Raw genomic sequence first — 24,043 nt, 5'->3', positions numbered from 1 at the left:
TGATGGGGGGGTCTCAGCGGAGGAGTGATGACTGATGAGGGGTCTCAGCGGAGGAGCGCTGACTGATGGGGGGTCTCAGCGGAGGAGTGATGACTGATGGGGGGTCTCAGTGAAGCAGCGCTGACAGATGGGGGGGTCTCAGCGGAGGAGCGCTGACTGATGGGGGGTCTCAGTGGAGGAGCGCTGACTGATGGGGGGTTCTCAGCGGAGGAGTGATGACTGATGGGGGGTCTCAGCGGAGGAGCGCTGACTAATGGGGGGTCTCAGCGGAGGAGTGCTGACTGATGGGGGAGTCTCAGCGGAGGAGCGCTGAATGATGGGGGGGTTTCAGCGGAGGAGTGATGACTGATGAGGGGTCTCAGCGGAGGAGCGCTGACTGATGGGGGGTCTCAGCGGAGGAGCGCTGACTGATGGGAGGGTCTCAGCGGAGGAGTGATGACTGATGGGGGGTCTCAGCGGAGGAGCGCTGACTGATGGGAGGGTCTCAGCGGAGGAGCGCTGACTGATGGGGGGGGTCTCTGCAGAGGAGCGCTGAATGATGGGGGGGTCTCAGCGGAGGAGTGATGACTGATGGGGGGTTCTCAGCAGAGGAGCGCTGAATGATGGGGGGTCTCAGCGGAGGAGTGATGACTGATGGGGGGTCTCAGCGGAGGAGCGCTGACTGATGGGGTTTTCAGCGGAGGGGCGCTGACTGATGGGGGGTCTCAGCGGAAGAGCGCTGACTGATGGGGGTCTCAGCGGAGGAGCGCTGACTGATGGGGGGTCTCAGCGGAGGAGTGATGACTGATGGGTGGTCTCAGCAGAGGAGCGCTGACTGATGGGGGGTCTCAGCGGAGGAGCGCTGACTGATGGGGGAGTCTCAGCGGAGGAGCGCTGACTGATGGGGGAGTCTCAGCGGAGGAGCGCTGACTGATGGGGGTTCTCAGCGGAGGAGCGCTGACTGATGGGGGGTCTCAGCGGAGGAGCGCTGACTGATGGGGGTTCTCAGCAGAGGAGCGCTGACTGATGGGGGGTCTCAGCGGAGGAGCGCTGACTGATGGGGGGTCTCAGCGGAGGAGCGCTGACTGATGGGGGAGTCTCAGCGGAGGAGCGCTGACTGATGGGGGGGTCTCAGCAGAGGAGCGCTGACTGATGGGGGGTTCTCAGCGGAGGAGTGCTGACTGATGGGGGGTCTCAGCGGAGGGGCGCTGACTGATGGGAAGGTCTCAGCGGAGGAGTGATGACTGATGGGGGGTCTCAGTGAAGGAGCGCTGACAGATGGGGGGTCTCAGCGGAGGAGCGCTGACTGATGGCGGGTCTCAGCGGAGGAGCGCTGACTGATGGGGGGTTCTCAGCGGAGGAGTGATGACTGATGGGGGGTCTCAGCGGAGGAGCGCTGACTAATGGGGGGTCTCAGCGGAGGAGTGCTGACTGATGGGGGGTCTCAGCGGAGGAGCGCTGACTGATGGGAGGGTCTCAGCGGAGGAGTGATGACTGATGGGGGGGTCTCAGCGGAGGAGCGCTGACTGATGGGAGGGTCTCAGCGGAGGAGTGATGACTGATGGGGGGTCTCAGCGGAGGAGCGCTGACTGATGGGGTTTTCAGCGGAGGAGCGCTGACTGATGGAGGGTCTCAGCGGAGGAGCGCTGACTGATGGGGGGTCTCAGCGGAGGAGTGATGACTGATGGGTGGTCTCAGCAGAGGAGCGCTGACTGATGGGGGGTCTCAACGGAGGAGCGCTGACTGATGGGGGAGTCTCAGCGGAGGAGCGCTGACTGATGGGGGGTCTCAGCGGAGGAGCGCTGACTGATGGGGGGGTCTCAGCAGAGGAGCGCTGACTGATGGGGGGTTCTCAGCGGAGGAGCGCTGACTGATGGGGGGTCTCAGCGGAGGAGCGCTGACTGATTGGGGGGTCTCAGCAGAGGAGCGCTGACTGATGGGAGGGTCTCAGCGGAGGAGCGCTGACTGATGGGGGGTCTCAGCGGAGGAGTGCTGACTGATGGGGGAGTCTCAGCAGAGGAGCGCTGACTGATGGGGGGGTTCTCAGCGGAGGAGTGCTGACTAATGGGGGGTCTCAGCGGAGGAGCGCTGACTAATGGGGGGTCTCAGTGGAGGAGCGCTGACTAATGGGGGGTCTCAGCGGAGGAGCGCTGGCTGATGGGGGAGTCTCAGTGGAGGAGCGCTGACTGATGGGGGGTTCTCAGCGGGGGAGTGATGACTGATGGGGGTCTCAGCGGAGGAGTGATGACTGATGGGGGGTCTTAGCGGGGGAGTGATGACTGATGGGGGGTCTCAGCGGAGGAGTGATGACTGATGGGGGGTCTCAGCGGAGGAGTGATGACTGATGGGGGGTCTCAGCTGGGGAGTGATGACTGATGGGGGGGGTCTCAGCAGAGGAGCGCTGACTGATTGGGGGGGTCTCAGCGGAGGAGTGATGACTGATGGGGGTTCTCAGCGGAGAAGCGCTGACTGATGGGGGGTCTCAGCAGAGAAGCGCTGACTGATGGGGGGTCTCAGCGGAGGAGCCCCCTTATAGTATCTGGATATACGGAATACGATTCCCGCAGTGATGATCCCACAATCTCCTGGAGAACAAGCGGCAGAAAAGCCACTGAATCCCCCCCCCCCCATCCCAAACAGAGCATCACGTTTAGTTGCTAGGCAACGCGGTCACATGATCCGTATTATCTGCGTCCTGTCTGTGGGAAGTCATTATACACAATGATACATTGTATATTCCCATTAAGTGCAAAAGAATAAATTGACGCCCCCACATAACGAGGATCCTGCATGAAGGCTCATTATTACCAGAGAGATGGAAGAACTTTTTCACGTTATTAACTCTTCACTCACTGTCACCGCCGATCACAATCGTCCCAAGACGGATCCTGGACCACTGACCTCAAAATGGCCGCCTAAAGTCATCATCAGTGGCCGTGTACAGAGACCTCGGGGGGCACTGGTTCTTGTGGAGATCGGCTGGTGACGGTCTTACAGGGTATCGGTATGCAAATAAGCTCTCCTCCAAAAAGGGAAAAAAAAAGTCTCTCTACTGCCACCTATGGGTTGTTGTAATGTAAGTCAGTGTTGCGCCTGAAAATTGCACACATACTTTGACTGCCCCCCTCCGTCGTGGCACAGGTCCATGCACCTTCCAACGGGGTGGTCAACCCATGATCCACTTCTATGGCACACCTTCCCTCTCCAGGCCCATGTCCCCCCCCCCCCACCTCACTTCTTATCTACCTACCAAGAATGAGGATGCAGTGGCGCCAGCTAGTGCACAGGTCCCCGACATTATCCGGAAAAATAATGAAGGCACTGGAGCTGCAGACAAGGATGTTTACAAGGGATTTTCGAGATTTTTCAACTAGGTCATCAGTGTCTGATCGGTGGGATCCGACCCCAGCTACTTCGAGAAGGCAACGTCTACATCAGAAGAGACATCACTGGATGTAATAGGAATGTGGTGCTGTAGTCTCCTATATGTTTGGTAGTGCAGAATGTAATTTAAAGGGAACCTGTCATGTGGATATTTGATTATAATCTAACTAATTATATACAATCATTAACTACTAAAAAGTACCTTAGATGTATTCACTTACTGGTGTGACAGATGGTTACCTCATAATATACACACAAAGATGCCACATGCTAATGAGCTGATTTGAGTCCAGCGTGATGTCATTGAGTCCAGCGTTTATTTAATTCAGAGCTATAGCCACTCCCCTGCCCACCTGCTGCTGATTCATATGGAAAATAACTGTCATTCAGCAGCAGGTAGGCGGGGAGAGTCAGGAGCTCATGAATATTCATGACTCATCATTATCAGCTGGAGCTTTTCAATACAAGATGTTGGCAGAATGACTGGGTCAATTAAAGAAAGTGAGCCAGCATTTTGCTAAGAGAATCAGTCACTTATTTATGTTGCCCTTAGTTAGGACACCATAAAACTGGTGACAGGTTCCTTTTAAATAGTAATAGTCATCCATCATGGGTCCTAACGTGGTGTCTTGTCATTATGACAGAAAGACCATTGCTGCATGCTGCGCTATGCCTTGTGTCAAATCTGAAGGTACTGCTGATAGACAGGGATGCACATAGCCTTTCTGCACAAACCCTTTTAGTGCCCAATATAGAACAAATGTCCCCATAGTGGCCACCTTAGAATGTGTGCCAGCACAAAAATGCTCCCTTATGTAACGCCCCAGAGGTGCAAAACCACCTTTTACACCTCTCCACTATCTTCTATGGTTAATATAATGTCATCATCTGCACTTATGTCCAGATCCTGCAAATTGTGTATATTTATTCCTATGCAACTGTTATGTTATATGTAATGTGCCTGGTTCGCCAGCAGATGGCGGCAAAAATGGCAGAGCTACAGGGACAGAGGATGGAACCTTCTTTCCATTCTCTTCTTTGCCTTTGGGGAGGAGTTTAGTTAGTGAAGGTCAGTGTGGAGTCTACCCCCTGCCAAGGGAGGTTGTGCTGCAGGAGTTCGGCCCTGCTGGGCGAGCCCTGCCTAGGCCGGCTAGAGCACCATCAGCTCTGCTGGACCTGGAGGCCCAAGCTACAAGCCTCAGGAGCCAGGAGTAAAAGTTCCCTGGATAAAGAGAAAGAGAGACAGTCAGACTACAGAAAGCTAAGTACAGCAGAGAGGAAAAGTTCCTATTTAATCCTTTCAGCACAGCAGAGCCAAAGAGTAGCAGATGTAGCAGAGCCGAGTGTGTTTTCCTGCCAGAATTTATGCTAAAGCCTGCTGGTGACCAAGATAAAGTTGGAAGATTGTTGCCTGATGCAAGTTTGTTCAAGTAAAGCTGTTTTCAAGTTCATCACAAAGTCTGGACTCTATTTCTTCACCCCACCATTCAACTACCCTTTTTCTGCAGCGGACGGCCACGCTTGGGGTTTTAGTGTATCCATGTAGGAGCACCGTGACAAGTGCAACACCTATAAGGGACATTAGGCCACCCTACACCACTCTGGCATTCCTACCCTGAATACCACCATATCACTAAAAGAGTGCTTTGTGCCCTCGTTGCTGCAATGCAACTGGCGTCACGACAAACACCTATACCATCTTAAAGGGACCCCTAGCGCCCGGCCCCTTGAGCTCGCCGCACTTACAATATGCGTTAAGTGCAAAAATGCCTCCTTATGTGCCAGTACAAAAAATGCTCCCTTATAACGTGTGTCAGCACAAAAAACTATCCCCTTTTAGTCCAGTACAACAAATGCCCCAATAGTTGCCCCCTTATAATGTGCACCAGTACAAAAATGCTCCTTTTTACAGCCGCAATGTCCCCATAGTGCTTTCTCCAGTTACAAAATAACGACCCCCACCCCACTGTGGCCCAACACCATGCTGCCAAATAAAAATAATAAACTGAAATCCTTACCTCCATTCTGCTGTCAGTGATGCAGTGCAGGACACGGACCTCTTCTAGTCTATGCAGCCCGGCTCAGGCAGCGCGATAACGAGGACACCGGCCTCTGATAGGCTACAGGAACTAGGACTAAAGCCTATTAGAGGAAACGGTGGGCCGGTGTCGCAGCATTCAACTGTATTGATGTCCTGAGACTGAGTACAGCAATACAGTTGAATATGTAGAAGCGCTCATTGCCCTTCCGCTGCCCCCTCCTGCCCCTACCTGGTGCTGCCTGAGGCGAATGTCTCAGCTGGCCTCATTGACGGTGCGCCCCTGCTGATAGGGGCTCAGAACAGGACCGCGGTGAGTGTATTTTGTTAACATTTATCCCTGTCGCTTGGGGTACTTGGATCCAACCACTGCTCTGGATCACTACATTACCCCTGTATTGGACATGGAGAGGTGCTGTGGCAGATGCCATGGGGGGTGTAGTAGTAGTCAGTCCATGTACGATTTCTTTTTTCAGTACCTTCAGATGTACTGTACATGGGGAATATGAAAGGGCGGCCTGTCTCTGTGTCATCTGCTGCTGGTTATCAGGGAATGTTCACAGATCTGTATTGCTCCATCACCATATGGCGGAAACTACTCCTAGCGGTATTTTATCAATTCCTTCTCTGCAGAATTCTACTGACAGGAGGCATCCTCCCTCCTGGAGCCATACCAGAGGAGTGGTGGCTGGGGGTGAGCAACTCTGCCGACTCCTCTGTGTGAGCACCTCTCTGTCAGTACAACTGTAATGCTAGCAGAGCAGAAGTCAGCGGCCTCCAAATCTGAGGGCCACAGAGCTAGGGCCACCGCCTATAACACATTTATGGTATTGGCTCAAAGTGATTGATGAAAATCTTCAATCAAACACTGTGTGAAAGTGGATAGATACAGCCTGACAAAGGGTTAAATTCAGAAGACAATACACATGAGAAAAATAGGAGTATATCAGCGTCTGGAGGAACGACAAGAACATCCCAGAAGCTGACAGTATACCAGAGCCTGCAGAGGGAGTACAAACTGGCCCCATATCTGGAGAAACTCCAGGAGACTGACAGATCCTGAGCCGCTACAGACTGAGCGCCCACAGCCTGCTCATTGAATCCGGGAGTCACTGATAGAGGTAGATGCCCAGGGAGAGCAGACTGTGCCAGCAGTGCGACCAGGAGGTCGTGGAGGATGAGGCTCATTTCCTGCTGCGGTGCCCCAAATACTCAGCAGTGAGGGAGACTCACTTCAGGAGACTGTCTGATCTCTGCCCAGACTTCACCTCCATGGAGGAGGAAGAGAGACTCACTTCAGGAGACTGTCTGATCTCTGCCCAGACTTCACCTCCATGGAGGAGGAAGAGAGACTGACTTCAGGAGACTGTCTGATCTCTGCCCAGCCTTCATCTCCATGGAGGAGGAAGAGAGAGTCTCCATACTGCTGGGGGACGAGGAGAACACAACGGCCACAGCAGCACAATATATTACTGCCTGCCATAGACTGAGAGGAGCCTGATACCATGGACTCCTGTACCCCCACCCTGTATGTGTCCCCATCCCCCAACCCTACCCAATTATTTCCCACTTGCTTTGGCAATGCTAAATGTATTTAGTCCTGCCAATAAAGCTGATTTGAATTAGAATTTTGAATTAGATAGATGGTGTAGTTAAAGGGCTTGTCTTCTGTGCACCTTCTTTAAGAACTGGTGCAGACTCCAATGTTATTACCTTGCAGTTCCTCAGGTAATGTCCTACCGCAGGCAACTCCAGCTCTTCTGAGACAACAGCTTCCAGAATGCTTCATTCACTTCTATGGGGGTTAGAAGAGCAGCTGAGCATGTTTTCCTGCTGGGAGTTGTAGTTTCACATCAGCTGGAGGAATACCGAAGGTTGCTGATCCCTGTCCTACAGATTAAATGCAGTTGTCCAAAATAAAAGCATGCTGTTCCACAACATGGCCATTAGATGGCAGCTGTGCAGCATGAACGTCTACAGGTCCTATGGAAGGAACTGGCCCTACACCTGCAGCACATCCCCATGTTCTTCTGGATTCTTCTAGCTCTGAGCTCCACTGTCCGTGCACCACTAGGCAGTAGAATAACATCCATGAGAACTGTTCTGCAGGATCCAAGGTGTCACTGGGTCCAGGAACTGGGCATGAATTGTACAGGAATCAGACATCTTGTAGTTTACAAATTCTGGCAATCTTCCATCACTGAAAAGTAGTTCTGAGACAGATGTGAAGATCCCAGCATTGCTGTCAGTGAATGGAGTGCTGATACATCTCACAGCTGAGGGTTTGCCACAATTGTATCAAGTCTTGAGACTAATTTTCTCAGTTAAAAACATCAGCAGCACAACTCTCTCTCTCTCTCTCCTGAACGGATTGTTTGTTACAATGGATCAGTAAAATCCTGCAGTTTTCGCTCCACTAGGATCAAAAATAGGCATCATTTCCTGTTCTCCAGATATCACTTTTCAACAGTCATCTCAGTATCATCCCAGGCAGGATCACAATAAGTGATAAAACATATAAAGATAACATCCCCTTTTTTTAAAATAAGATATAGCAAAGCCTATCTACTCCCCATCCCTGCAAAATGACCACTGCACAAGACACAAAGCATGCTCACAACACTTCCATAGAAGTTAATTATGTCCCCTCTAGTCTAATTTGCCTGTGGCCCATGGATGATACTGTAAAGCATATCTGTTGTTAGCATCTCAGGAAAGATGGCTGCCCCGATAATCAGCCATAGGACCTGTATCTGGCTCCAAGATACTCCAAGTAGTTAAAGGCTATGAACACCTTCAGGCTATTTTTTTATGATTGCATTTTACTTATTTTGGACTAAAAATATTTTTTTCAATTGGTCTTTCAATGGTCAGCCGTTTCTGAGTTACAAGGGTTAAAATCAGTCTGTTCTCAAGCTGCCACTTTCTGTTTTCTTTGAATCCCATCATCTGACGGCTCATGTGTAGCTCTTATATAAGATCTAAATAAGTGTAAGGGCTCATGCACACGACCGTGTGCCAACTGGGCACGTATACGGGCCCCAGTCGTTCTGGCACCGGATCCGCAATCTGGAAGATCGGTGCGGATCGTGTGCATGAGCCCTTATTGAGGTCAGGAGATCAGCGATAAGAGCTACACATGAGCCATCAGAGGACGGGATTCAAGTAAAACAGAATGTGACAAATTGCAAACAGACTGATTTTTCACCCCTGTCTCTCAGAAACGGCTGAACAATTTGAATAAAGAGCAATTGAAAAAAAAATATTTAGCCCAAAAAAATTGCCCCCGATGGTGCCTACAGCCTATAAATTGGATGGTGATATTCACCTATAGGAGCATTCTAGATCTTTGTGCCCTGCTGGCCCAAGGACGTAGGTGCAGCTGACAACTGCTCCTTGTGATGATTTTAGGAGGGACCAAGGTAGGGACAGCAATGGGGAGCAGGCGTTATCATTGGGGGTCAAATAGTTGACTAGCCAGGGCAATGACATCCAGACGATGCCATGGGGACACAGGTCCTGGTGCCTGAAGGGGCTCAAGAATCCATCTGCCCCCTAAGAAGACTCCAGTATATAACTAGTACATGGTAGGTGGGGGCCCTATTGTAGGTTTTGACTTCGGGTCCATGTTACACCTCTGTGAAGTCTTAAATAGGGCGCCCTCTAGTGTTGTGAGCAGAGGGTAAGACATAAGGAAGAGCATAACCAGAATCTTTAACTTCTCGCAGTGGAAAATACAGCCGACGTCTGGCTTCAGTGGCTGGCCAACTGACCTTTTAACCGCCACCAACGCTATTGACCGGTGCCTCTGTCACCCTGCAGGTTACTCACGGGCCTAAGACGTGTCCTAAAACCTGTCGGTAGGTGTAACACTGACAGGCATTATACTTTGTAATGTTTCTAAAATGTGTTTTTATTCTGCAAAAGTTCTACAAGAAAAGTTAAAATTATTTTTAAAAACATCCTGAAGGGATAAATGCAAACTGATGAATGATGGGGGGGCTCCAGTGTGTATCTAGAAGAAAAAATATCTGGGTCAGATTTTTTACCCCAGAAACAGCACCACCCTTGTCCACAGGTTGTGCCCTGCGTTGCAGCTCAGACCCAGGCTCTGATTTCAGACATCCCTTATTAAGTGCAGGTTCACTTTAAAATTTGGCCTCCTCTACCACACAAACCAGAAGTGTGAACAAGGCCTAATACAAATACAGTAAACTGCTGATATCACCCATGGGGAAAAAAAAGTATGTGCCCCCTAAAGCTTAAAGGCAGTGTCCAGTTTTTATATATTAAAGCGTAGCCTCTGTATAAATAATAAGGTCCACGACTTTCTAATATACTTTGTGTTTCAGATCTTCCCTATTCAAGATCTCTGCTTGCTGTCAGAGGAAATCTCTCCACAGCTAGTCCTGCACTCAGCTGAGAAGTGGATATAATTGTATCAATTTAGACAATGGAACTCAACCCCCTGGATGCCAGTCTTTTAGTTCTCCACCTGGGTGGACCCCTTCTGAATTTTGGCCCAGGAGCTGCTGCTTCCCCTATAGCTACATATCTGTCCTGCCATATCTGTGAGCCTATTAGGGCCTGCCATGTCTGTGATCCTATTAGGGCCTGCCATATCTGTGAGCCTATTAGGGCCTGCCTTGTCTGTGATCCTATTAGGGCCTGCCTTGTCTGTGATCCTATTAGGGCCTGCCATGTATGTGATCCTATTAGGGCCTGCCATGTTTGTGATCCTGTTAGGGCCTGCCATGTCTGTGATCCTATTAGGGCCTGCCATATCTGTGAGCCTATTAGGGCCTGCCTTGTCTGTGATCCTATTAGGGCCTGCCTTGTCTGTGATCCTATTAGGGCCTGCCATGTATGTGATCCTATTAGGGCCTGCCATGTTTGTGATCCTGTTAGGGCCTGCCATGTCTGTGATCCTATTAGGGCCTGCCATATCTGTGAGCCTATTAGGGCCTGCCATGTCTGTGATACTTTTAGGGCCTGCCATGTCTGTGATCCTATTAGGGCCTGTCATGTCTGTGATCCTATTAGGGTCTGCCATGTCTGTGATCTTATTAGGGCCTGCCATGTATGTGATCCTATTAGGGCCTGCCATGTTTGTGATCCTGTTAGGGCCTGCCATGTCTGTGATCCTATTAGGGCCTGCCATATCTGTGAGCCTATTAGGGCCTGCCATGTCTGTGATACTTTTAGGGCCTGCCATGTCTGTGATCCTATTAGGGCCTGTCATGTCTGTGATCCTATTAGGGCCTGCCATGTCTGTGATCCTATTAGGGCCTGCCTTGTCTGTGATCCTAATGTCTGTGATCCTATTAGGGTCTGCCATGTCTGTGATCCTATTAGGGCCTGCCATATCTGTGAGCCTATTAGGGCCTGCCATGTCTGTGATCCTATTAGGGCCTGCCTTGTCTGTGATCCTATTAGGGCCTGTCATGTCTGTGATCCTATTAGGGTCTGCCATGTCTGTGATCCTATTAGGGTCTGCCATGTCTGTGATCCTTTTAGGGCCTGCCATGTCTGTGATCCTATTAGGGCCTGCAATGTCTGTGATCCTATTAGGGCCTGCCATATCTGTGAGCCTATTAGGGCCTGCCATGTCTGTGAGCCTATTAGGGCCTGCCATGTCTGTGATACTTTTAGGGCCTGCCATGTCTGTGATCCTATTAGGGCCTGTCATGTCTGTGATCCTATTAGGGTCTGCCATGTCTGTGATCTTATTAGGGCCTACCATGTGTGTGATCCTATTACAGCCTGCCATTTCTGTTATCCTATTAGGGCCTGCCATGTCTGTGATCCTATAAGGGCCTGCCATGTCTGTGATCCTATTAGGGCCTGCCATGTCTACGAGCCTATTAGGGCCTGTAACGTCTTAGTCTATGAGGGCCCTGCATGTCTGTCAGCCTATTAGGACCTGTCACATCTGTCAGCCTATTAGGGCCTGCTTTGTCTGTGATCCTATTAGGGCCTGCCATGTATGTGATCCTATTAGGGCCTGCCATGTTTGTGATCCTGTTAGGGCCTGCCATGTCTGTGATCCTATTAGGGCCTGCCATATCTGTGAGCCTATTAGGGCCTGCCATGTCTGTGATCTTATTAGGGCCTGCCATATCTGTTAGCCTATTAGAGCCTGCCATGTCTGTGATCCTATTAGGGCCTGCCTTGTCTGTGATCCTAATGTCTGTGATCCTATTAGGGTCTGCCATGTCTGTGATCCTATTAGGGCCTGCCATGTCTGTGATCCTTTTAGGGCCTGCCATATCTGTGATCCTATTAGGGCCTGCCATGTCTGTGATCCTATTAGGGCCTGCCTTGTCTGTGATCCTATTAGGGCCTGTCATGTCTGTGATCCTATTAGGGTCTGCCATGTCTGTGATCCTATTAGGGTCCGCCATGTCTGTGATCCTTTTAGGGCCTGCCATGTCTGTGATCCTATTAGGGCCTGCAATGTCTGTGATCCTATTAGGGCCTTCCATGTATGTGATCCTATTAGGGCCTGCCATATCTGTGAGCCTATTAGGGCCTGCCATGTCTGTGATACTTTTAGGGCCTGCCATGTCTGTGATCCTATTAGGGCCTGTCATGTCTGTGATCCTATTAGGGTCTGCCATGTCTGTGATCTTATTAGGGCCTGCCATGTGTGTGATCCTATTACAGCCTGCCATTTATGTTATCCTATTAGGGCCTGCCTTTCTGTGATCCTATTAGGGCCTGCCATGTCTGTGATCCTATAAGGGCCTGCCATGTCTGTGATCCTATTAGGGCCTGCCATGTCTACGAGCCTATTAGGGCCTGTAACGTCTTAGTCTATGAGGGCCCTGCATGTCTGTCAGCCTATTAGGACCTGTCACGTCTGTCAGCCTATTAGGGTCTGTCAGTTCACCAAAATATGTCGGAGCAATTGTTGGATTGCAGTCGTTTTCTCTTTAATCTCCTTTAAGATACATGCATGCTCAGCCAAGGCCAGTGTGCATGTGTATGATGGAGTTCGGAGGACAGCTGTGTGGACAGCCTCATGCTTGCAAATACTTCAATTTACTATAAAAGCAATTGAAAATCCATGAAGCTACATTAACCCTCTGAGGACGCCTGGCACTCTTGCTACGGGGCGACTGTGAGGCTGGCACTGAGAGGAGTAGGTGGACCTTAGGAGGAGGAGTGTGGACTTCTTTGGAAAATCAAAAAATTACAGCACAGGTTTACGCCGGCTCATACCTGGTACAAGGAAAGCCACCAACGTTCCCAACTATGATAAAGCAGCGTGCGCTGTGCTGATCTCTGCAGGTGTATCTCCTCCATCCTCCGTCTCGTGTCATCCCTCGCAGAATCCACAGCGTTGAGTTTCCATAGAAACAGGAATTCCGGTTGCCTTGACAATACGCTGAATCGGGTGTCCTCCTCGGTAAAGTTGGTTTATCTCAGGACGTAATGTCCTTGTCCTTGAGGTGTACATACCTTAACATTTTGCTAGGTATGTGTACGGTAAAAAGCGGGTGCTTTGGGGGCCCTCATTTGGCACCCTCATCTATTAGGTGAAGCAGAAAGCTTTGGAGGACTCAATACGTCCATTGATTTCAATGAGCAGTGTGTCATACTTCATTTTCCCTTTGGGGGCACTGCAGGATAATTCAACACTTACTGCCAGGTTCCTCTGCTGATGGCTGCTGATCACCGGGGACCCCAACAGTGGAAGAACCTGAAGAATAATAGACTTTAATCACCCGCCCTATAGTCATTTTCTTCCAGGCTTGGAATGGCTGATATCAGGGAGCAATAGACTGTATTCACCCGCCCTATAGTCATTCTCTTCCTGGCTTGGAATGGTTGATAACAGGGAGCAATAGATTGTATTCACCCTGCAGCGTCCCACATATCTGTGTAAAAGGGACACTTTAAACATCTGCCTATTTAGTTAATTAATTTGCAATGTATGGTATTTCCTATTTATCAGGCTGGCATTGTCATTACACCTATTCACCCCTAGGTGGTGCGGTCATTACTTGGACAGAGCAGGAAGGAAGTAGTTAGTCAGTGTGTGAGAGACAGAGAGACAAGGAAGTTAATGGAGGAGAGTAACAGGCTTTATCCACGATGCAGCTGCAATATCTTTCCTCCGGGACCTGATCAATCCTGGAGAGAACAAACTAAGAGTAGTTACAGCAGCTTAGCACTGGACAGTAAGTCTACGTCTAAATACAAAGCAAAAAGTGTATAGGTATTCAGCGGCTCACCCCAAACTCTCCCAAGGGACCCGGTGCTCACTCCACGGATTCACCCAAATCCGGAATGAAAAAATGCAAAATGTATATGTATAAAATTGAGTGCCCTCCAACAATTTATAAATATAAAGCAAGCCTAGTGAAGGTGAGAGCTGCGTCTGGCATATGGACTTCACAAGCACAAGTGACCAAGAGTAACTTTCCAAGTTCCTGGACACGACTGGATGATTATAGGCCATAATTATCCTATTTCACTAGAAGCCTTCCGGGATATAGTGAACCTGAATACTTCAGCAGAGCATCCTGCAAATAATGTCACAGAGAGTTTGCCTGCCGCGAGGGAGAAACGCCCTTATTGGATAGCTCAAGATAAGTAGAAAGCAGTATATTTAGTACCTGAGTGCTATAGAAAGTGGACTTAAAGTAAATTTAATTATTCTTCGCCTGTAACGCTAAAGTACTAGAGAACTCCCTAACTGACAATTGCCTAAACCTGATAAAAGGAATACTATTGAACCTATTTCTGAGTCATCACTCATGCCATGCAAATGAACTGTATCTGGACTGACTAACTGAAGACAATTGAATCAGTAAACGTTCAACTGTTTATTACAACCGACTCCTCATCCTTTCTACTACTCTCAACATTTGCACCTTACGGTGCTGTCGTCACGAACACAGGGGCCCAGCCACAAAAGCACCTTACACCTATACCATCAAGGGCACCTCAACTTCCATCTGGCTGGTGTTCCCTGCAATAGAGAGTGCCCCGGAGGATTTAGTGCTGTCTCCCCCTTCACTGCACGCTGTCCCAGGGAGGCTCTGCTAACCCTGAGTACAAACTACTACTACCCCTATCGGCCCACCGTCACCTCACGCGTTGCCCCTGCGTTCCGGTCAGCTGCATTTAAAATTGGCGTCACGAACAGGATACAAACGCCTCTTATGAGAATAAGCCCCACTTGTTTACTTGAAAGACTTTATATGTGCATTAGCACAGTGGAGATTTCAAACGTCTTTATTGATGTGTAAAAAAAAAAAAAAAACTGTTCAAACAACTTGAAATTGCACAGGGATACTATCCTAGACCCTTGCTATCAAATTGCAGTGTGAGAAAAATGCATATTTTTGTGTCAACAACACTGTTTGCTATCAGGGAATGGATTCTCATTTTGTACTTAAAATAGCCGCCAGAGAGCTTCTTGGTATCAATTGTAGAGACGCACCCTCCAGAGCAGGAAAAGTAAAGACCAACCTCTTATGCAAAAATAGCTAATTTACATTACTTAGCTGATGCTGCTGCTGGTAATCGGAGGCCGACGCAACATATAGGGTGCTCTATGGAGAAAGCAATAGGCAGCATGGTGGAGAAGCGCCACGACAAAGCGCCGGAGGGAGAAAAGAAGACCTCCCCCGCAGCACCTCGCGTCGGGAAACAGCCCACAGACCCTCGATTCCGAGCACACCAGAGCCTGCTGTGGGAAATCCGTGCCGCTGGATGTGCTAGAGCAGCGCGGTCTTCATCTGGGGCCGGTAGCAGGTTGGCAAGCTTCCCCCGAATCTATAGACCTGTAGAGGGTGAGAAAAGAGAAGCTTACCCTAGGGCTATGGTCACCCAGAGAGAGGAAACAAAGAACTTGGTACAAGCCAGAGCACTCTCAAACCGTAATCTCTCCCCCGCTGGACGAAGCCCATTGGGATTCCTGGAAAGAACATGTCTCCCGCCACTCTTCTTATTGGGCCCAGACTCCGCCTCAGACGTCCTGGCAGAGCTCACTAAGACAGCTGCATAGAGCCCCTCGTCAAAGGCCCCATTTGCAAACTCTCACCTGGGCCGAGGTATGCCTCCCAGGAGTCCAGGTCCTGGTAACGCTCAAACCCAACCGCAATCGGATCAGAGGTATGCGACCCTACGGAAAAAGAAGCCTCACTGTGGTTGAGACCCTTATACCTAAATAGCCCGGTTGGCCAATACTAAAATGGAGCCAGAGACACTATTGCAAAAGGGATTTTGATGTTTGCAGTTGTGGTGGCAGTTCCTCCAAGCCACTGTGGAGCCCTTTTTAAAGGACTCCACGATTCAGAAAATCCCGAGTTGTGCCCTTGTTTTTGTGCATTTTAATCCCTTTTTAACCCCCTTCTGGCTTATCTGGGACTTTAAACCAAAGTTGCTGCAACGTTCAAGAACTATAACCAGAAATACTTTTCTGTGTTTTATCCTATGCAACGCACATGCTCTTACCAACTAAAGACTTTGCACTTTAACCTTATTGGATTACAAAACTATTTATATCCCAAATCGGGGATGGACTTTGTCTCAGGCAGGGGCGTCGTTACTTCAAAACATTCGGGGCTTGAGCCCCGGATGCTTTGACCAGTGCCCCGAATGCTATGCTGGCAGCAGTGGCGTAACTACCAGGGAAGCGGCTGCTTCGGGGCCCTGGCTGACAAGGGGCCCGGCGCCCGGCAGCCTGACACCAAGTGTCTTGATTATCTAATGCAGTTTTTCATGCCAGCGCAGTCATTTCCACACAATCTCCTGCACAGCCCGGAGCCTGACTCCGCCCACTCATGTGACTGATCACGTGCTCCTGACATCATGAAAGGTCCCTTTGCCCACTAGGAACTATCATCTCCTGAGGTAGGACATGTGAATAGAGCATTTCTAGCATTGATGTAGATACGGGGGACAGCGCTCCTTGTATTTAGGACTGTCCCAGTATACAGTAGTAGGGAAAAAGTAACCATAAACTGCTGGTCTCTATATGCACATTGATAGACCAGAGGCGTTAGTGATACTTTATCTGAGGTGCATATTTTGGCTGTATTCTGCCCCCTGCCCTGTACTGTACCCCCTATGCTGCACTGTGTGTGCCTCCTGCCCTGTACTGTACCCCCCATGCTGCACTGTGTATACCCCCTGCCCTGTACTGTACCCCCATGCTGTATTTTGCCCCCTGCCCTGTACTGTGCCCCCCATGCTGTATTCTGCCCTCTGCTGCGCTGTGTGCCTCCTGCCCTGTACTGTACCCCTTATAATGCACTGTGCCCCCTATGCTGCACTGTGTGTGCCCCCTGCCTTGTACTGTACCCCCTATAATGCACTGTGCCCCCTATGCTGCACTGTGTGTGCCCCCTGCCTTATACTGTACCCCCTATAATGCACTGTGTCCCCTATGCTGCACTGTGTGTGCCCCCTGCCTTATACTATACCCCCTATAATGCACTGTGCCCTCTATGCTGCACTGTGTGTGCCCCCTGCCTTATACTGTACCCCCTATAATGCACTGTGTCCCCTATGCTGCACTGTGTGTGCCCCCTGCCTTATACTATACCCCCTATAATGCACTGTGCCCCCTATGCTGCACTGTGTGTGCCCCCTGCCTTTTACTGTACCCCCTATAATGCACTGTGCCCCCTATGCTGCACTGTGTGTGCCCCCTGCCTTATACTGTACCCCCTATAATGCACTGTGCCCTCTATGCTGCACTGTGTGTGCCCCCTGCCTTATACTGTACCCCCTATAATGCACTGTGCCCCCTATGCTGCACTGTGTGTGCCCCCTGCCTTATACTGTACCCCCTATAATGCACTGTGCCCTCTATGCTGCACTGTGTGTGACCCCTGCCTTATACTGTACCCCCTATAATGCACTGTGCCCCCTATGCTGCACTGTGTGTGCCCCCTGCCTTATACTATACCCCCTATAATGCACTGTGCCCCCTATGCTGCACTGTGTGTGCCCCCTGCCTTATACTGTACCCCCTATAATGCACTGTGCCCCCTATGCTGCACTGTGTGTGCCCCCTGCCTTATACTATACCCCCTATAATGCACTGTGCCCCCTATGCTGCACTGTGTGTGCCCCCTGCCTTATACCGTACCCCCTATAATGCACTATGTCCCCTATGCTGCACTGTGTGTGCCCCCTGCCTTATACTGTACCCCCTATAATGCACTGTGCCCCCTATGCTGCACTGTGTGTGCCCCCTGCCTTATACTGTACCCCCTATAATGCACTGTGCCCTCTATGCTGCACTGTGTGTGCCCCTGCCTTATACTGTACCCCCTATAATGCCTGCCCTTTAGTGTGCCCCCTATGCTTGTGCTTCGGATGACCCTAGCAACGCCCCTGGTCTCAGGACTATGTCATGGACTACATTGCCCCAATAAGAGATCAACGCCCAGTTTTGTCACCGTCAAGCACAGAAGATTACAAAACCCAATTATCCTTTTTCGTCATGACAGCAGAAACTAAGAAAAATGTATATGGGATTAGAGATGGCCTTGCGGTTCGCCTGGCGGTCGTTTTGCGGCGAACTTTACTTGTTCGCAAATCGCTGAACATGCAAACATATGGCGATGTTCGCATGCGCCATATTCTTTTGCATTACGCTGAACTTTGACCCATGACACATCCATCAGGTGGTACAGGACAGCCAATTGAGACGTTTCAGCACATGGACATACCCCCTCCCTATAACAAAACCCGATCTGGCAGCCATTTTACATTACATGTAGGGAGAGGTTGCTGTGTGGAGCAGGGACAGACTGTTAGGGACACCAAACGCTAGCTAATAGGGCCACAAAAGTCCTTTTAAGCACTAGTATAGGTATGCTATCGATAGGTGTGATATACTGAGGGGTGCGATATACTTCTAACATAGAAAGTATATTATAGTGCATTTCTATTGTGCAGCAGTTGTGTGCGGTTCTGCTGCGATACCGCAGCTATATAGAGGGACAAACACTATTGGAACAACTAACTGCAATGGGTGTGATATACCTGTTGCCCCCAAAAATACTAATTGAGGCAGGGGTGTGATATACCTGCTTCCACAAAATATTGATTAAGGGGTTTGATATACCAGCCTCCAGCAAATACTCATTATTCGGTTCTATATACCTGTTTCCACAAAATACTGATAGAGGGGATTGATATACCTGCTTCCACCACATACTGATTGAGGCCTGCGATACACCAGCTTCCACTAAATACTAATTGAGGCCTGCGATATACCTGCTTCCACAAATACTGCTCTTCTCTAGGTACTTTGTCACAGGGTCATTTTGAAAATGACAGACAGAGGAAGAGGCAGGCCGTTCCGCAGGGGTGGTAGGGGTCGGGCAGGTGCACCAGGCCGGAGCCAAAGTGGGAAGTTGGAGAAGGTGAGTGCGATTATGTCAAAGGAAGCACCAGACTTGGTCGAGTGGCTCACTCAACCTTCCGCTTCTGCACCCTCCTCATCCTCTGTATTTGCACCCTCCTCACTCTGTGCTGTGTCCACCCCCCAAAGACACCACCACCATATCCCCTCCACTCGAGTCAGAGGAATTATTTTCCCATCCATTACCAATGCGCAGCCATTCTTGGCATCGGATCAGGAAGAGGAGGTAGCAACGGCCGCCATCCAACAGTTGACGACAGTACCCAAATCAGCCCAAGGAGGGTGGTCCCCACTGTTGCTGCCTATTCCGAGATCTCTAATGTCAGTGGTGGTGAAGGTGACGATGATGATGTGTCGATGGACGTCACGTGGGTGCCCACAAGAGAGGAGAGGAGTTCAGGGGGAGAGACGGAGCAGCATATAGTGAGGAGAAGCAGGCAGAGCATGCAGGGCATAGGAGGCAAAAAGCAGACTGCAAATGTATCTGGAGCGAGCCATCCACCATGCACGGTCACATCTTGTGCTCCTAGGACGCCGTCCCTGGTGATGCTCTGCCAGGCCTCTACTGCAACTGTCTTCAGTTCCTGCTTGTTCTTGGGGCATTTTCCCTTCAGTTTTGTCTTCAGCAAGTGAAATGCTCAATTGGATTCAGATCAGGTGATTGACTTGGCCATTGCATAACATTCCACTTCTTTCCCTTAAAAAACTCTTTGGTTGCTTTTGCAGTATGCTTTGGGTCATTGTCCTTCTGCACTGTGAAGCGCCGTCCAATGAGTTCTGAAGCATTCGGCTGAATATGAGCAGATAATATTGCCCGAAACACTTCAGAGTTCATTCTGCTGCTTTTGTCAGCAGTCACATCATCAATAAACACAAGAGAAGCAGTTCCATTGGCAGCTATACATGCCCACGCCATGACACTACCACCACCATGCTTCACTGATGAGGTGGTATGCTTAGGATCATGAGCAGTTCCTTTCCTTCTCCATACTCTTCTCTTCCCATCACTGGTACAAGTTGATCATGGTCTCATCTGTCCATAGGATGTTGTTCCAGAACTGTAGGCTTTTTTAGATGTCGTTTGGCAAACTCTAATCTGGCCTTCCTGTTTCTGAGGCTCACCAATGGTTTACATCTTGTGGTGAACCCTCTGTATTCACTCTGGTGAAGTCTTCTCTTGATTGTTGACTTTGGCACACATACACCTACCTCCTGGAGAGTGTTCTTGATCTGGCCAACTGTTGTGAAGGGTGTTTTCTTCACCAGGGAAAGAATTCTTTGGTCATCCACCACAGTTGTTTTCCGCGGTCTCCCGGGTCTTTTCGTGTTGCTGAGCTCACCGATGCGTTCCTTCTTTTTAAGAATGTTCCAAACAGTTGTTTTGGCCGCGCCTAATTATTTGCTATCTCTCTGATGGGTTTGTTGTGTTTTTCAGCCTAATGATGGCTTCACTGATAGTGACAGCTCTTTGGATCTCATCTTGAGAGTTGACAGCAACAGATTCCAAATGTAAATTGCAGACTTGAAATGACCTCTGGACCTTTTATCTGCTCATTGTAATTGGGATAATGAGGGAATAACACACACCTGGCCATGGAACAGCTGAGAAGCCAATTGTCCCATTACTTTTGGTCCCTTGACAAGTGGGAGGCACATATGCAAACTGTTGTAATTCCTGCACCGTTCACCTGATTTGGATGTAAATACCCTCAAATTAAAGCTGACAGTCTGCAGGTAAAGCACATCTTGTTCGTTTCATTTCAAAATCCATTGTGGTGGTGTATAAAGCCAAAATTTTTAGAATTGTGCCGATGTCCCAATATTTATGGACCTGACTGTACATATACTACACTATTATATGGGACCAACCGTCATGTTATTTATTCATTTACTTATTGTTTATTGACAACTAGTCAGTTACATTATAATATCCATGTGTAGCCTATGTCCCATCACGGTGGTGTTTCTTTCTGTCTACCTGTTTTTAATATCAATGTCGTTTATATAAATCATGTTATGAATTCAATAAAGTATTTATATATTTTGGTACTAGTACGTGGTTAGCTCAGTTTTTTGTAGGTTTTGTGCCATATAAACTGGTGGACTCGGAGGCCTCTACAAAATTTGTGGCCTTTGGCACACCGCAATGGAAGGTCCCCGGAAGGAAATATTTCTCCCAGAAGGGCATCCCGGAGCTATATGGCCACGTTCAGCGGCAAGTGACTGTATCTCTGGCACACAGTGTCGGTGCCAAGATCTGACCACAGACACAACACGGGCAGGGAAGGTATATAACTTTTTACTGCCCACTGGGTGAACCTTCTGATGGCCGTCAAGCATGTAACCCGTGGTTCCTGTGTGGATTTGGTGTTACCACCACGGATTGCATGCAGGCCTGCCTCTTCTTCTCCTCCTCTTACTTCATCCTCCATCTCCTCCTCGGCTGACTCCTCCTTTTCCACTGCTACCGCCTCTTTCGCTGCACCTCCCAGCTCCCCAGAACCTATTCGACGCGCCAGGTGAGACGTTGCCATGCTGTGCTGCGGATGTTGTGCCTGGAAGCCAAGAGCCACACCGGTCCTGCACTGCATTCAGCTCTGCGGTCAGTGGCTAACCCCGCTCAATTTGACAGTTGGTAAAGTGGTGTGCAACAACGGTGCCAATCTGCTGAGCGTGCTGAAACACTGCCATGCTGATGTTCAGCAGAGACACCACTTGCCTGTCAGACGTCTGATTTGTGACAGCCCGACGCGCTGGAACTCCACCTTCTATATGCTTGATAGGCTGCTCCAGCAGCAATGTGCCGTTACCAACTACCTGTACGAACTCTGCGGCAGGACAGGTTCTGGGGAGCTTGGTTTCTTTTCACCACGCAAGTGGATGCTCATGCGTGACGCATGCAGACTTCTGCGGCCATTTGATGAGATCACCAAACTGGTCAGTCGCAGCCAGGACGCCATCGGTGACATCGTACCTTACGCTTTCTTTCTGGAGCATGCATTGCTTTGTGTCATTGATCAATCCGTCAAGGAGCAGGAGCTGGAAGATGAGGAAGTCACAATGCTGAATGAATTCCCAGGGGGGCTACTCCATCTGAGACAAGTCAGCAGGACTCTGAGGAGGAGTCAGAGGAGGATGGTGGCTGGGGGGAGGAGGAGGAGCAAGAATAGCAGGCTTTGAGGGGGACTTAAAACTTTTTGGGGATCCCTGGTGTTGTCCGTGGCTGGGGGGAGGAGACCGAGGACGACATTCTCCTGGGAGATGAGCAGGAGCCAGGGCGCTCCACCGCTTCCAGTTTAGTGCAAATGGGGGCCTTCATGCTCCAGTATTTGGAGAGAAACCCCCGTATAAAAAGCATAAAGGGCAAGGACCAGTACTGGGGGGCAACGTACTTAGACCCCTGGTAAAAACACAAAATGGCGGACATGTTACCAGCATCACAGAAGGCTGGCAGAATGCAGCGTTTCCAAGCCTTGCTGCGAGAGATGCTGCATTCTTCTGTTGTGGGCGCTGGCAGAGGAATTTCCACCCACAGCAAAACAGGAGCGGATACCAATCCTACCGCGTCTGCAAGAAGATGGCGGTTTGAAGATGTGTTGGTCACTTCAGGTATGAGATCATTCTTACAGCCAACCCATCGACAGCTGCCCTCCAGATCCAGCCTCAGGGAATGCCTAGACTGACAGGTGTCCGACTACATCGGGTTAATGGCCGATGTGGATGCTCTGAGAACCCCGGCCTGGACTACTGAGTGGGCAGGCTTGACCTGTGGCCAGAGCTGGCACAATTTGCCATGGAACTCTTGGCTTGCCCCTTGTGCAGTGTCCTGTCCGAAAGGACGTTCAGCGCAGCAGGGGGGATCGTGACCGATAAGCGCCCTTGCCTAGCTCACGACAGTGTGGACAACCTCACATTTCTAAATGAATGAGGCATGGATCTTGGAGGAATTCAACACCTAGGACGACCACGTGTAATTGAATTTCCTCATGCCAGCCCACACATATCCACCACCACCCAGAACAAAGAATGGTCCTTGTCTTATGTATAAACAGAGATCTAAAAGGCCTTTTCTGTCAGGTGAATGACTAATTTTTGGGGCTTCTATTCCAGTGGCCTACAGTAAAATTTTTATCCAGTGACTGCCTAATGTACCTCCAGCCACATAATGACTTGTTCTTTTCTTTCAGGTGAATGTCTAAATTTTTGGGGCCCGTACTCCCGTGGCCTAAAATAAAAAATTTCTAAGCTCCAGCAGGGTACATTTTGGAGAGTTTCTCTTTAAGACGCATAAAAATGGCCCCAGATTAAAATACATATTTTTTGTGGGAATTTTTGCCATTGATCCCCCTCTGGTATGTCACTGTCCATGTTGTGGGACTATTTGTGCACTTCTAGTAAGTATTTGGTGGCTGCAAATATGACCTGAAGGTTTTTCAGGTTCGCCTGCCATTAAAGTGAATGGGGCCTGCCGCGAGCGCATGGTTCGCGAACATTTGATCGCAAACGCGTGTTCGCGAAACACTCCCACCCACGGTTCGTCCATCACTGTATGTGATGATGCCCAAGGTGTATTGTTATGCTTAACCCTTTTCTTATAGGAGGTTATCGAAGTGACATAATAGTACTCTGCATTAAAAATATGCATATTCGTGTTTGCAGCGTATGTTTTATATATTTCAGGTGACGGCATAGAGTTCCACAGCTTCTATCAAGGTAAACGTCGAGGACGACTTATCTTTTAGCAGTGGGGTATGCAGCGTCCCACATATGTGTGTAAAAGGGACACTTTAAACATCTGCCTATTTAGTTAATTTATTTGCAATGTATGGTATTTCCTATTTATCAGGCTGGCATTGTCCTTACACCTATTCACCGCTAGGTGGTGCTGTCATTACTTGGACAGAACAGAATGGAAGTAGTTAGTCAGTGTGTGAGAGTCAGAGAGAAAAGAAGGAAGTTAATGGAGGAGAGAAACAGGCTTTGTCCATGATGTAGCGGCAATATCTTTCCTCCCGGACCTGATCAATCCTGGAGAGGACAAACTAAGAGTAGTTACAGAAGCTTAGCACTGGACAGTAAGTCTACGTCTAAATATAAAGCAAGCCTAGTGAAGGTGAGAGCCGAGTCTGGCCTATGGACTTCACAAGCACAAGTGACCAGGAGTAACTTCACAAGTTCCAGGACACGACTGGATGATTAGAGGCCATAATTATCCTATTTCACTAGAAGCCTTCCGGGATATAGTG

This window comes from Bufo gargarizans, chromosome 4 (genome assembly GCF_014858855.1).
Source record: "Bufo gargarizans isolate SCDJY-AF-19 chromosome 4, ASM1485885v1, whole genome shotgun sequence".
Lineage (NCBI taxonomy): Eukaryota > Metazoa > Chordata > Amphibia > Anura > Bufonidae > Bufo > Bufo gargarizans.
This window is presented reverse-complemented; position numbering follows the sequence as displayed.